Source organism: Carassius carassius, chromosome 37 (assembly GCF_963082965.1).
Source record: "Carassius carassius chromosome 37, fCarCar2.1, whole genome shotgun sequence".
Classification (NCBI taxonomy): domain Eukaryota; kingdom Metazoa; phylum Chordata; class Actinopteri; order Cypriniformes; family Cyprinidae; genus Carassius; species Carassius carassius.
In genome coordinates, this window is record NC_081791.1 from 167,764 (window position 1) to 180,994 (window position 13,231).

The 13,231-nt window shown below is 44.6% G+C and overlaps 2 non-coding genes and 2 pseudogenes across 2 annotated transcripts; all 4 read right to left on the reverse strand.

Moving 5' to 3' along the window:
* Positions 1–273: 273 nt before the first annotated feature.
* On the reverse strand, positions 274–437 carry LOC132118901 (U1 spliceosomal RNA). The gene has a single exon (XR_009426068.1). It is a non-coding gene; the product is annotated as a U1 spliceosomal RNA (small nuclear RNA).
* Positions 438–789: 352 nt separating this feature from the next.
* Positions 790–994, reverse strand: LOC132118842 (U2 spliceosomal RNA; annotated as a pseudogene).
* Positions 995–7,896: 6,902 nt separating this feature from the next.
* Positions 7,897–8,060, reverse strand: LOC132118902 (U1 spliceosomal RNA). The gene has a single exon (XR_009426069.1). It is a non-coding gene; the product is annotated as a U1 spliceosomal RNA (small nuclear RNA).
* A 352-nt stretch (positions 8,061–8,412) lies between these two features.
* LOC132118836 (U2 spliceosomal RNA) lies at positions 8,413–8,615 on the reverse strand (annotated as a pseudogene).
* Between the last annotated feature and the right edge of the window lie 4,616 nt (positions 8,616–13,231).

Here is a 13,231-nt window from a genome sequence, read left to right on the forward strand (position 1 = left end):
GTAAGCGGAAAAGAACTAATATGATTTGAAAAAGCACAACGAAAAACAAACATGGAGACAGCTACAGCTAGGCTGCAGTCAATCCAATTGACTTGCAAAGTGAGGTCTGTGCAAAATTCGAACTAAACCACACACCAGGGACCGATATTTCAAGAGCGTAAGTGATTTTGTTTCATGAGCTCAAAACACATACCCAGCATGTGGCAGGACTCATCATTCTGAAACTAAAAAGTAACTGAGATAGATCTTTCTGCTTTGTTTCACCAGTTAATTCAGGGGAGAGCGCGAACGCAGTCCCCCACTACCATAAATTATGCAGTCGAGATTCCCACATTTGGGGAATTCGCAGGGGTCAGCATGGCCGTAGTGCAATGGACAAGCCTCGCCCTGGGTGAACCGCCTTCTTGATCATGGTGTCTCCCCTGCCAGGTAAGTATGAAGACCCAGGCGGCCAGCCAGAGGTACAATTTGCGTCTCTACCATCCTCACCAACGGTTAGCCCTCCGTAAACCCCAACAAAGGAAGGATGGGCGACTTCCATTACTGGCCTGGAAACTGCTTCCCAACGCTGGTTTTAGTTGACTCCCTTTAACCAAACACACCGAATTCGATACATCACCTCGTCAGTGAAAGACTCCGAGACCTCAGGTGGGAGCATCGTTAGTGGAAGAGTCCAACACCTCAGGGGGGTGCCTCAGAAGAGAGTACGCAATAAACCACAGGACCTGCAAAGGCAGACCTCATTACTTGCTCTGCTATTCGTCACAATAAATGGCATTCCCGAAAAAGGGAAAGCACACCGTTCCTGGAGACACTGCAATACCAGGCCGATGCGTGGAATGGACGGAGCAAGCCCCGGCTCCAGCTCCGTGATCTAAAAATCCATTTAATATGTAGTCCCCGGATGGGGGACGTATCAGATATTAAACTGATAAGAACAGATTTTTTTTTTTTTTTTTTTGACTGGTTTTATTGATATTTAATCAAAAGTGGTACAACAGTATGTCAAGTAGTAGATAAAATACAACATATATGTTCACATGCAGGTATGAGTAAAAAAAAATAAAATAAAAAATTAAAAAACAATCGTTCCAATGACGGTTAACACACCACTAAAATCCTGGATCTCCAAGACATGCCTTATGTTAAGATACAGACAAAGTACTTGAAATGACCATAAGGGAAGAAAAAAAAAAAAAAAAAAAAAAAAAAAAAAATTAAAAAAAAAAGGGGGTTATAAGGTTACACATTGATGAATTGTTCTTTTACATACATTTTTATTTCCCTTTAAAGTGCTTTCAGTGTGTTTTAAAAGCCAAAATAAAACTATTTAAAAAAAAAAAAAAAAAAAAAAAGGGTTCTCTATTGTGCTTGATCGGGGAGGTAATCTTTCAATTTGGGCCTCTCCCACTCTTCGGTCCCAGGCAATCAAACCCAGCTTCAGTGACCCAGAGGAGATCCGTACTCTCTGGCCCGCTGCTCCCGTAGCCGGAAGTGGTGAAGGTACATCTACGGGCAACCAGGGTCGGTGGTGGCCGGGACTCTCTCAGTGGCAACCCCGGCCCCCGCTCTGAATGATTGGGCGCGGTGCCCCTGCAGCATGTTCTCCACCATCCTTACAGTGGCTTGGAGGGGCACCATCACCCGTTTCCCCACCAGCAGGTTTCTGGCAGTCCAGATTGCATGCTTTATAGCATTCAGGGTGAACCAGAGTGTTGTGAACTGTTTTGATGTTAAATCCTTTATCCTCCGGCCCACCCCTAGGACGGCGAGATTATAGTCCATCTGGACCCCACCCGCTGGCAGGCATGGGAAAACCAGGGGGCCGGTCGCGGTCCACCGGTCCCGTGCAGCACCGCACTCCCAGAGGACGTGCCGCACGGTCTCTTCCTGATTACACCCGAGCCGTGGGCACTTTGCGTTGGCGGCCATGCCGCGGGAGTGCATAACCGCCCTGGTTGGTAGGATCTCATGGGCCACCATCCACATCAGGTCTTTTTGCCGGTTCCAAAGAGCGGGGTGGGCTGCGTTTCTCCACACTGTTTTGGATTCGCTCTCAGTTAGCCCTGGAACTGGGCTCACCTTCTCCCGGTCCTGCACAACAGAGATAATCTTTTTATGGTCTTTTAAAATGTCCACATTTTCTCGTTCTAGGTCATGTTTCTTTAAAAAAAAATTAATAAATGCATATTCTTTTGGCAAGTTAAAAGACACTGGGGTTCTAAGATCTACGGTTAAAATTTTTAGGTAGCGTAAGTACGACCCCATCCAAAACTTCACTATTGCTGCGGTCTTATCACTGGATGGGGCCGTGGCATACTTAAAATGTAATCCTGTAAAATGACTCCCTAAAAAAAGGCTTAGGTCTGGCAGTCCTTTGCCTCCGTTTTCCTTTCTTTTCTTGACTGTTTCTCTCTTTATTCTCTCCCACCTGGATCCCCAGAGAAAATAAAAGACAGCACGTTCCACTGCTAAAATGAAGGACCTGGGGGGGGTAAAAACAGAGCACAACAATAAAAACAGAGGTAAAATCACAGCTTTAAAAACTAAAATCTTTCCCTCCATCGTCAAAGTCCTTAGTCCCCACAAACCCAGTTGCTGTCTTACTTTCCCTAAAGCATTGGTCCAATTACCTTGTCCACCCCCCTCCCTATCAAATTTTATGCCTAGAATTTTTATATTATCATTTCTTAGAGTCAATTCCAGTCCTCCCACGTCTATGTCGCCCCACTGTCCGAAGAGCGGGGCCTCTGACTTGTTTCTGTTTAATTTGGAGCCAGAGGCCCGTCCATAAGAATCTGTAAGTTCCAAAGCTCTTCGGACAGATAAAAAGTCAGTCGTTAAAATTGTCACATCGTCCATGTATAAAACACATTTTGCTATCAAACCTCCTGGTAGCTTAAATCCTGCGATCCGTTGGTCCCTTCTCAAAAGCTGTGCCAATGGCTCAATGCATGCCACATACAAGAGCGGGGATAACGGGCACCCTTGACGGACGCCGCTGTGAATGTTAACAGCTTTTGTTAAATGCCCATTTACAAGAATTTTGCTGGTTATATCATTATACAGCAATCCCACCCATGCTAAAAACCTCCCTGGGAAGCCCATTTTCTCCAGTACCTGCAATAGGTACTGGTGCGAGACCCGATCAAAAGCTTTTTCAAAATCTAAATTTACCACTATTAGGCCAATGTTTCTGTCTCTCGCAAAACAGATGGTGTCTCGGATCAATATCAGACTGTCCGTGATCCTCTTCCCGGGCACAGCACATGCTTGATCCGGGTGGATCACATCCTTTAAAAACAGGGACATGCGTTTAGCTAAAAGCTTGCTAAAAAGTTTGCAATCCCAATTTAAAAGGCTGATTGGTCTCCACGTTTTTAAATCTGTCCTATCTCCTTTTTTATGCAAAAGTGAAACAATTCCTAGTCTAAAACTGTCAGGGAGTCGGTCCAGTCTATCAAAGTCCTTAAAAACCATTAAAAGTTCTGGTGCTAAAATGTCCCAAAATTTTGAATAAAATTCCACGGGAAGGCCATCACTTCCCGGCGACTTACCAGTTTTAAAATCCTTCATACATTTTGTAAGCTCTAAAAGAGTAAAATCTTGGGTTAAAATAGCACACTCATTATCAATTTTCTTTTCTAAATTTCCCAAAATATTTTCTATGGCTTCCTCTGTTATCTCTTTTTTGTTGTATAAATCTGTATAAAATCTTTCTACTTCTTCTAATATCTCTTCTGTATTTCTGGCTTCCTTCTCCCCCTTTTTTAATTCAGTAATTACCCCTTTATTTGTTAAAATCCTCTTAAAAAAGTATCTTGTGCATTTTTCACCTTCCTCCAGATCTTGTTCCTTACTTCTTAAAATCAACCCTTTGTTTCTTTGTTTTTCCAAATCAGCCATTTCTTTTTTAACCTCATTTAATTCTTCATTAAAATCAAACCCTCCATTAACAAACTTGAAATACCTTTGTAATCTTTTTTGCAGTCCCAACATGCGTCTCTTTTCTTTGTTCTTTTTTCCAATCCCTTTCTTTCTAAAAAACAGTCTCGTCCGGTGTTTCACCATCTCCCACCACTGTGCACGTGAATCGAAAAAGTCTTGGAGGGTCTGCCACTGACTGAATTGCTCCCTGTAGTCACTAACTATCTCCTCATCCTGCAAAAGGGAGCAATTCAGTTTCCAGATCCCTCCCCCTACCGTCAATTTTGTGGTGAAGGAAATAGTGCAAGACAGCATAACGTGATCGGAAAAGAATAGGGGTGTTAATATAGCATCAGTCGGCGGGCAATCGCGTACGAAAATGTAGTCAATGCGAGAGGCGTTGGTGCCATCACCACTGACCCAGGTGTAGCCCACCTCTCTTGGATGCAAAGTCTTAAAACAGTCAGTTAATTTAAAATCCTTAACTAAACTTTGCATTAAAACTGATGTCTTATCAAACCTAAAGTCTGCCCCCACCCTCTTCCTATCAGTTTTGGCTAAAACACAGTTAAAATCTCCCCCTACCACTAATGGTACCCTCCCCAGCATGTGGGACTGCAGTTCCTCTAAAAGCTCATACCTATCGTTTTTACCTGTAAAACCGTACACATTTAACACCTTAAAATCTCTATCTAAAAAAGTCATATTCCCTAAAATAGCCCGCCCATCTCTTACCACCGTGCTCCCCTTCACCAGGATGTGAGGGTTATTTATTAAAATCGCCACTCCATCATTTTTGTTAAAGTTGGACCCGCTCCATATGGAGGGTCCCGGCGTCCATAGCTCCTCCCACCTCCTGTAACTAGATAAAAAGGGTAAGGCACACTCTTGTAGTAAAAAGACATCTGACTTTTGAGATTTTAAAAAGGATAAAATAGTATGTGCTCTGACCATGGACCTCACACTTCTTACATTTATTGTTGAAATTGTGAGGGCCATGGTGAATAAATTAGGTAAAAAGGCATGAGCTTAAAAAGGAACTAAAACATTTTATTTAAAAGACTACAAAGTTCATTTTAATCAAAAAAACTCGTGTGACACCCGCTCCTCTTTACTAGTGATAGTATTGGGTTCAGGAACGGAGGTGTCCGCCGCCTTAGGATCCGCAGAGAAAATCTCTTGCGGCTCCTTTGGCGATGATGTTCTTAGCTGTATTTGCAGAAACGAAACCTCATTCGGGGAGGCTGAGGGCCACACCCTGTCTCCTTCCTCATTACTTGAGCTGGTGGACCTCAACTTTTTCTCCTCTGTTTGACACAAAGGAGACCCCGCAGGTCTTTTCTGCAGCTGAGCATTAGGTAACCAATCTAGAGTTATTCCGCCTATACTGCTTGAAGTGTTTTGCTCGGTGTCTAGATCGGGTACAGTTTCCAAAGAGGAGGGGGTCAATTCATCTGACTCTTTCTCCTCTTCACTTTCTTTATCCATTTCCATTCTCACATTTTGCTTTCCTAATTGGATGGGCGGAGTCTCCTCCTCCCGACATTTACCCGCGTCTGACTCCACCCCTTGACCCGCCCCTTCCGCTCCGTCTCGACCAGTCCCTGGGCTTGGTTGGGTATTCAAAATTCCCTCCAAAACCTCAGGGACTGCCTCTTTTTCACTCGTTTGGTTTTTGGTGGCAGCCATTTTTGCTTTTAATATGTTGGCAAAGGATTTAGGGCAGTCTCTGTAGAGATGGTTGGATTCACCACAAAGATTGCACTTTCTGCCATTGGTACATTCTTCATAGATGTGCCCAATTTCTTTGCACTTACCACAAACTGTTTCCTGACATGCCTCTATGAGGTGCCCAAACCGACTGCATTTACGGCACAGTTTGGGCATCCCCTGATAATGAATGTAGCCTCTGTTTTCTCCCAGCACAATCATAGAAGGAATCTGACTTAAGCCCTGGAAGCCGTGTGGATCCTCCCATTGTTTAATGGGAACTCTCCACGCGCCATTCCAGATGCCGTCCTCGTCTAAAACCTTAACTGGCTGGCCCCGAACAGAGCAAAATCTCGCCAACCATATCGCTATGTCATCTCCACTCACAGTTTCATTAAACATTCGAACAATTACCACTTTCAGGGAATTGTCTGTCAGTTTTTCAACTGTGAACATGGAAAGACTGGCTTTTGCCGCTTCAAAACGAGACCAGAAAACATTTAGCAGTGCAGCGCTTTTAAAGCTCAAATCAAAACCACGGTTCTGGGGAAGAGTCAATAAGCAATTTACATCATTTGCTGAAAATCCTAAAACCTTTTGTACGAGTTTCCGTGAGAAATCAAGTCTGGACATCCCCATTAACGTTCCATCATCATTTTTTCTAAACATAAAACGCACGCTGTGGTGCCTCCGCATGCCGGCACGAGCAGCCGACATGGTGGAGGCACCAACAGCCCTTTAAAAATACGTACAACAGCCAATAAATGTCTAAAAGACTGATAGAATAAATAACTAAACTTTTAAAAGGACACTAAATAATAATACAGCAAAATAAATAAATAAAAGGGCACTTTACCTGTGAACGCTAGTGTTTTTCTCCTTCCTAGGCGAGCTGGAAAAAGAACCTGAAGAAAGAAGAAAAACAAGAAAAAAAATGCTGTTCACAGGTGAAGTCCAAGATATATCCCTGTCCGGAGAGACTACAACCACCGCCCGGTAATAGTCTATTTCCTTCCAGAGAAGATGATCGCGACCACGTCCCTCTGATCTTAGCCAAAAGGCCGAGAAGCGATGTTGATTTGATGCAGCTGGGAAGAAGCCGGACACGACGATGCCCATCTCGGCTTTGGTAAGTCTGGGAGACCTGAAACGCTGTGTGATGGTAGTACCCTCCCCCGTCTGCAACGTCACCGGGCCTCGCCCCGATCGGCCTGACGCTGGCTCTGCGGCGACAGAGAGTACGGCATCGCTCGTAACTCCCAAACGGTTCGTCGCAGAGCCACGTGCCTTATGTCATCGGAATCCTTGGCTCGAGCCGAACGAGATGCAGGTCTCAGATTGGCTCGTCGCTCTGACGAAATTTTCGGGTATTTGGGATTTTGTCGAAAACCTTCTTTTGCAAACTAGCGGCAGGTATTTGGCCCAGTCCCACCCAGATCAGCACAGAATGCTTCTCTGGAGTCTGACTGTCAATAATCATCCAAAAAAAGTGGAAATTTCCATTCACCTTGGCGAGGGGACCTCAAAACGTGCCAAGGTGGTGTGGCCGAGGTGGCTCAAATGGCTATAACTCCAGGAAGGAGTGAGATCCCTTCACCCAAATCGGCACACCTGTGCAGGGGCTCAGTCAGCGGTCAGGTGTAAAAGGGCGCTGCGACAGGCCACTAGGTGGCGCTGTAAGCGGAAAAATAAGAAAATTGAAATGTAAAAGGACCATCAAACAAAGATGGAAACACCTGAAACGCTGTGTGATGGTAGTACCCTCCCCCGTCTGCAACGTCACCGGGCCTCGCCCCGATCGGCCTGACGCTGGCTCTGCGGCGACAGAGAGTACGGCATCGCTCGTAACTCCCAAACGGTTCGTCGCAGAGCCACGTGCCTTATGTCATCGGAATCCTTGGCTCGAGCCGAACGAGATGCAGGTCTCAGATTGGCTCGTCGCTCTGACGAAATTTTCGGGTATTTGGGATTTTGTCGAAAACCTTCTTTTGCAAACTAGCGGCAGGTATTTGGCCCAGTCCCACCCAGATCAGCACAGAATGCTTCTCTGGAGTCTGACTGTCAATAATCATCCAAAAAAAGTGGAAATTTCCATTCACCTTGGCGAGTGGACCTCAAAACGTGCCAAGGTGGTGTGGCCGAGGTGGCTCAAATGGCTATAACTCCAGGAAGGAGTCCTGGAGCATGTGGCAGGACTCATCATTCTGAAACTAAAAAGTAACTGAGATAGATCTTTCTGCTTTGTTTCACCAGTTAATTCAGGGGAGAGCGCGAACGCAGTCCCCCACTACCATAAATTATGCAGTCGAGATTCCCACATTTGGGGAATTCGCAGGGGTCAGCATGGCCGTAGTGCAATGGACAAGCCTCGCCCTGGGTGAACCGCCTTCTTGATCATGGTGTCTCCCCTGCCAGGTAAGTATGAAGACCCAGGCGGCCAGCCAGAGGTACAATTTGCGTCTCTACCATCCTCACCAACGGTTAGCCCTCCGTAAACCCCAACAAAGGAAGGATGGGCGACTTCCATTACTGGCCTGGAAACTGCTTCCCAACGCTGGTTTTAGTTGACTCCCTTTAACCAAACACACCGAATTCGATACATCACCTCGTCAGTGAAAGACTCCGAGACCTCAGGTGGGAGCATCGTTAGTGGAAGAGTCCAACACCTCAGGGGGGTGCCTCAGAAGAGAGTCCGCAATAAACCACAGGACCTGCAAAGGCAGACCTCATTACTTGCTCTGCTATTCGTCACAATAAATGGCATTCCCAAAAAAGGGAAAGCACACCGTTCCTGGAGACACTGCAATACCAGGCCGATGCGTGGAATGGACGGAGCAAGCCCCGGCTCCAGCTCCGTGATCTAAAAATCCATTTAATATGTAGTCCCCGGATGGGGGACGTATCAGATATTAAACTGATAAGAACAGATTTTTTTTTTTTTTTTTGACTGGTTTTATTGATATTTAATCAAAAGTGGTACAACAGTACGTCAAGTAATAGATAAAATACAACATATATGTTCACATGCAGGTATGAGTAAAAAATAAAAATAAAAAATGTAAAAAACAATCGTTCCAATGACGGTTAACACACCACTAAAATCCTGGATCTCCAAGACATGCCTTATGTTAAGATACAGACAAAGTACTTGAAATGACCATAAGGGAAGAAAAAAAAAAAAAAAAAAAAAAAAAAAAGGGGGGGTTATAAGGTTACACATTGATGAATTGTTCTTTTACATACATTTTTATTTTCCTTTAAAGTGCTTTCAGTGTGTTTTAAAAGCCAAAATAAAACTATGTAATAAAAAAAAAAAAAGGGGGTTCTCTATTGTGCTTGATCAGGGAGGTAATCTTTCAATTTGGGCCTCTCCCACTCTTCGGTCCCAGGCAATCAAACCCAGCTTCAGTGACCCAGAGGAGATCCGTACTCTCTGGCCCGCTGCTCCCGTAGCCGGAAGTGGTGAAGGTACATCTACGGGCAACCAGGGTCGGTGGTGGCCGGGACTCTCTCAGTGGCAACCCCGGCCCCCGCTCTGAATGATTGGGCGCGGTGCCCCTGCAGCATGTTCTCCACCATCCTTACAGTGGCTTGGAGGGGTACCATCACCCGTTTCCCCACCAGCAGGTTTCTGGCAGTCCAGATTGCATGCTTTATAGCATTCAGGGTGAACCAGAGTGTTGTGAACTGTTTTGATGTTAAATCCTTTATCCTCCGGCCCACCCCTAGGACGGCGAGATTATAGTCCATCTGGACCCCACCCGCTGGCAGGCATGGGAAAACCAGGGGGCCGGTCGCGGTCCACCGGTCCCGTGCAGCACCGCACTCCCAGAGGACGTGCCGCACGGTCTCTTCCTGATTACACCCGAGCCGTGGGCACTTTGCGTTGGCGGCCATGCCGCGGGAGTGCATAACCGCCCTGGTTGGTAGGATCTCATGGGCCACCATCCACATCAGGTCTTTTTGCCGGTTCCAAAGAGCGGGGTGGGCTGCGTTTCTCCACACTGTTTTGGATTCGCTCTCAGTTAGCCCTGGAACTGGGCTCACCTTCTCCCGGTCCTGCACAACAGAGATAATCTTTTTATGGTCTTTTAAAATGTCCACATTTTCTCGTTCTAGGTCATGTTTCTTTAAAAAAAAATTAATAAATGCATATTCTTTTGGCAAGTTAAAAGACACTGGGGTTCTAAGATCTACGGTTAAAATTTTTAGGTAGCGTAAGTACGACCCCATCCAAAACTTCACTATTGCTGCGGTCTTATCACTGGATGGGGCCGTGGCATACTTAAAATGTAATCCTGTAAAATGACTCCCTAAAAAAAGGCTTAGGTCTGGCAGTCCTTTGCCTCCGTTTTCCTTTCTTTTCTTGACTGTTTCTCTCTTTATTCTCTCCCACCTGGATCCCCAGAGAAAATAAAAGACAGCACGTTCCACTGCTAAAATGAAGGACCTGGGGGGGGTAAAAACAGAGCACAACAATAAAAACAGAGGTAAAATCACAGCTTTAAAAACTAAAATCTTTCCCTCCATCGTCAAAGTCCTTAGTCCCCACAAACCCAGTTGCTGTCTTACTTTCCCTAAAGCATTGGTCCAATTACCTTGTCCACCCCCCTCCCTATCAAATTTTATGCCTAGAATTTTTATATTATCATTTCTTAGAGTCAATTCCAGTCCTCCCACGTCTATGTCGCCCCACTGTCCGAAGAGCGGGGCCTCTGACTTGTTTCTGTTTAATTTGGAGCCAGAGGCCCGTCCATAAGAATCTGTAAGTTCCAAAGCTCTTCGGACAGATAAAAAGTCAGTCGTTAAAATTGTCACATCGTCCATGTATAAAACACATTTTGCTATCAAACCTCCTGGTAGCTTAAATCCTGCGATCCGTTGGTCCCTTCTCAAAAGCTGTGCCAATGGCTCAATGCATGCCACATACAAGAGCGGGGATAACGGGCACCCTTGACGGACGCCGCTGTGAATGTTAACAGCTTTTGTTAAATGCCCATTTACAAGAATTTTGCTGGTTATATCATTATACAGCAATCCCACCCATGCTAAAAACCTCCCTGGGAAGCCCATTTTCTCCAGTACCTGCAATAGGTACTGGTGCGAGACCCGATCAAAAGCTTTTTCAAAATCTAAATTTACCACTATTAGGCCAATGTTTCTGTCTCTCGCAAAACAGATGGTGTCTCGGATCAATATCAGACTGTCCGTGATCCTCTTCCCGGGCACAGCACATGCTTGATCCGGGTGGATCACATCCTTTAAAAACAGGGACATGCGTTTAGCTAAAAGCTTGCTAAAAAGTTTGCAATCCCAATTTAAAAGGCTGATTGGTCTCCACGTTTTTAAATCTGTCCTATCTCCTTTTTTATGCAAAAGTGAAACAATTCCTAGTCTAAAACTGTCAGGGAGTCGGTCCAGTCTATCAAAGTCCTTAAAAACCATTAAAAGTTCTGGTGCTAAAATGTCCCAAAATTTTGAATAAAATTCCACGGGAAGGCCATCACTTCCCGGCGACTTACCAGTTTTAAAATCCTTCATACATTTTGTAAGCTCTAAAAGAGTAAAATCTTGGGTTAAAATAGCACACTCATTATCAATTTTCTTTTCTAAATTTCCCAAAATATTTTCTATGGCTTCCTCTGTTATCTCTTTTTTGTTGTATAAATCTGTATAAAATCTTTCTACTTCTTCTAATATCTCTTCTGTATTTCTGGCTTCCTTCTCCCCCTTTTTTAATTCAGTAATTACCCCTTTATTTGTTAAAATCCTCTTAAAAAAGTATCTTGTGCATTTTTCACCTTCCTCCAGATCTTGTTCCTTACTTCTTAAAATCAACCCTTTGTTTCTTTGTTTTTCCAAATCAGCCATTTCTTTTTTAACCTCATTTAATTCTTCATTAAAATCAAACCCTCCATTAACAAACTTGAAATACCTTTGTAATCTTTTTTGCAGTCCCAACATGCGTCTCTTTTCTTTGTTCTTTTTTCCAATCCCTTTCTTTCTAAAAAACAGTCTCGTCCGGTGTTTCACCATCTCCCACCACTGTGCACGTGAATCGAAAAAGTCTTGGAGGGTCTGCCACTGACTGAATTGCTCCCTGTAGTCACTAACTATCTCCTCATCCTGCAAAAGGGAGCAATTCAGTTTCCAGATCCCTCCCCCTACCGTCAATTTTGTGGTGAAGGAAATAGTGCAAGACAGCATAACGTGATCGGAAAAGAATAGGGGTGTTAATATAGCATCAGTCGGCGGGCAATCGCGTACGAAAATGTAGTCAATGCGAGAGGCGTTGGTGCCATCACCACTGACCCAGGTGTAGCCCACCTCTCTTGGATGCAAAGTCTTAAAACAGTCAGTTAATTTAAAATCCTTAACTAAACTTTGCATTAAAACTGATGTCTTATCAAACCTAAAGTCTGCCCCCACCCTCTTCCTATCAGTTTTGGCTAAAACACAGTTAAAATCTCCCCCTACCACTAATGGTACCCTCCCCAGCATGTGGGACTGCAGTTCCTCTAAAAGCTCATACCTATCGTTTTTACCTGTAAAACCGTACACATTTAACACCTTAAAATCTCTATCTAAAAAAGTCATATTCCCTAAAATAGCCCGCCCATCTCTTACCACCGTGCTCCCCTTCACCAGGATGTGAGGGTTATTTATTAAAATCGCCACTCCATCATTTTTGTTAAAGTTGGACCCGCTCCATATGGAGGGTCCCGGCGTCCATAGCTCCTCCCACCTCCTGTAACTAGATAAAAAGGGTAAGGCACACTCTTGTAGTAAAAAGACATCTGACTTTTGAGATTTTAAAAAGGATAAAATAGTATGTGCTCTGACCATGGACCTCACACTTCTTACATTTATTGTTGAAATTGTGAGGGCCATGGTGAATAAATTAGGTAAAAAGGCATGAGCTTAAAAAGGAACTAAAACATTTTATTTAAAAGACTACAAAGTTCATTTTAATCAAAAAAACTCGTGTGACACCCGCTCCTCTTTACTAGTGATAGTATTGGGTTCAGGAACGGAGGTGTCCGCCGCCTTAGGATCCGCAGAGAAAATCTCTTGCGGCTCCTTTGGCGATGATGTTCTTAGCTGTATTTGCAGAAACGAAACCTCATTCGGGGAGGCTGAGGGCCACACCCTGTCTCCTTCCTCATTACTTGAGCTGGTGGACCTCAACTTTTTCTCCTCTGTTTGACACAAAGGAGACCCCGCAGGTCTTTTCTGCAGCTGAGCATTAGGTAACCAATCTAGAGTTATTCCGCCTATACTGCTTGAAGTGTTTTGCTCGGTGTCTAGATCGGGTACAGTTTCCAAAGAGGAGGGGGTCAATTCATCTGACTCTTTCTCCTCTTCACTTTCTTTATCCATTTCCATTCTCACATTTTGCTTTCCTAATTGGATGGGCGGAGTCTCCTCCTCCCGACATTTACCCGCGTCTGACTCCACCCCTTGACCCGCCCCTTCCGCTCCGTCTCGACCAGTCCCTGGGCTTGGTTGGGTATTCAAAATTCCCTCCAAAACCTCAGGGACTGCCTCTTTTTCACTCGTTTGGTTTTTGGTGGCAGCCATTTTTGCTTTTAAT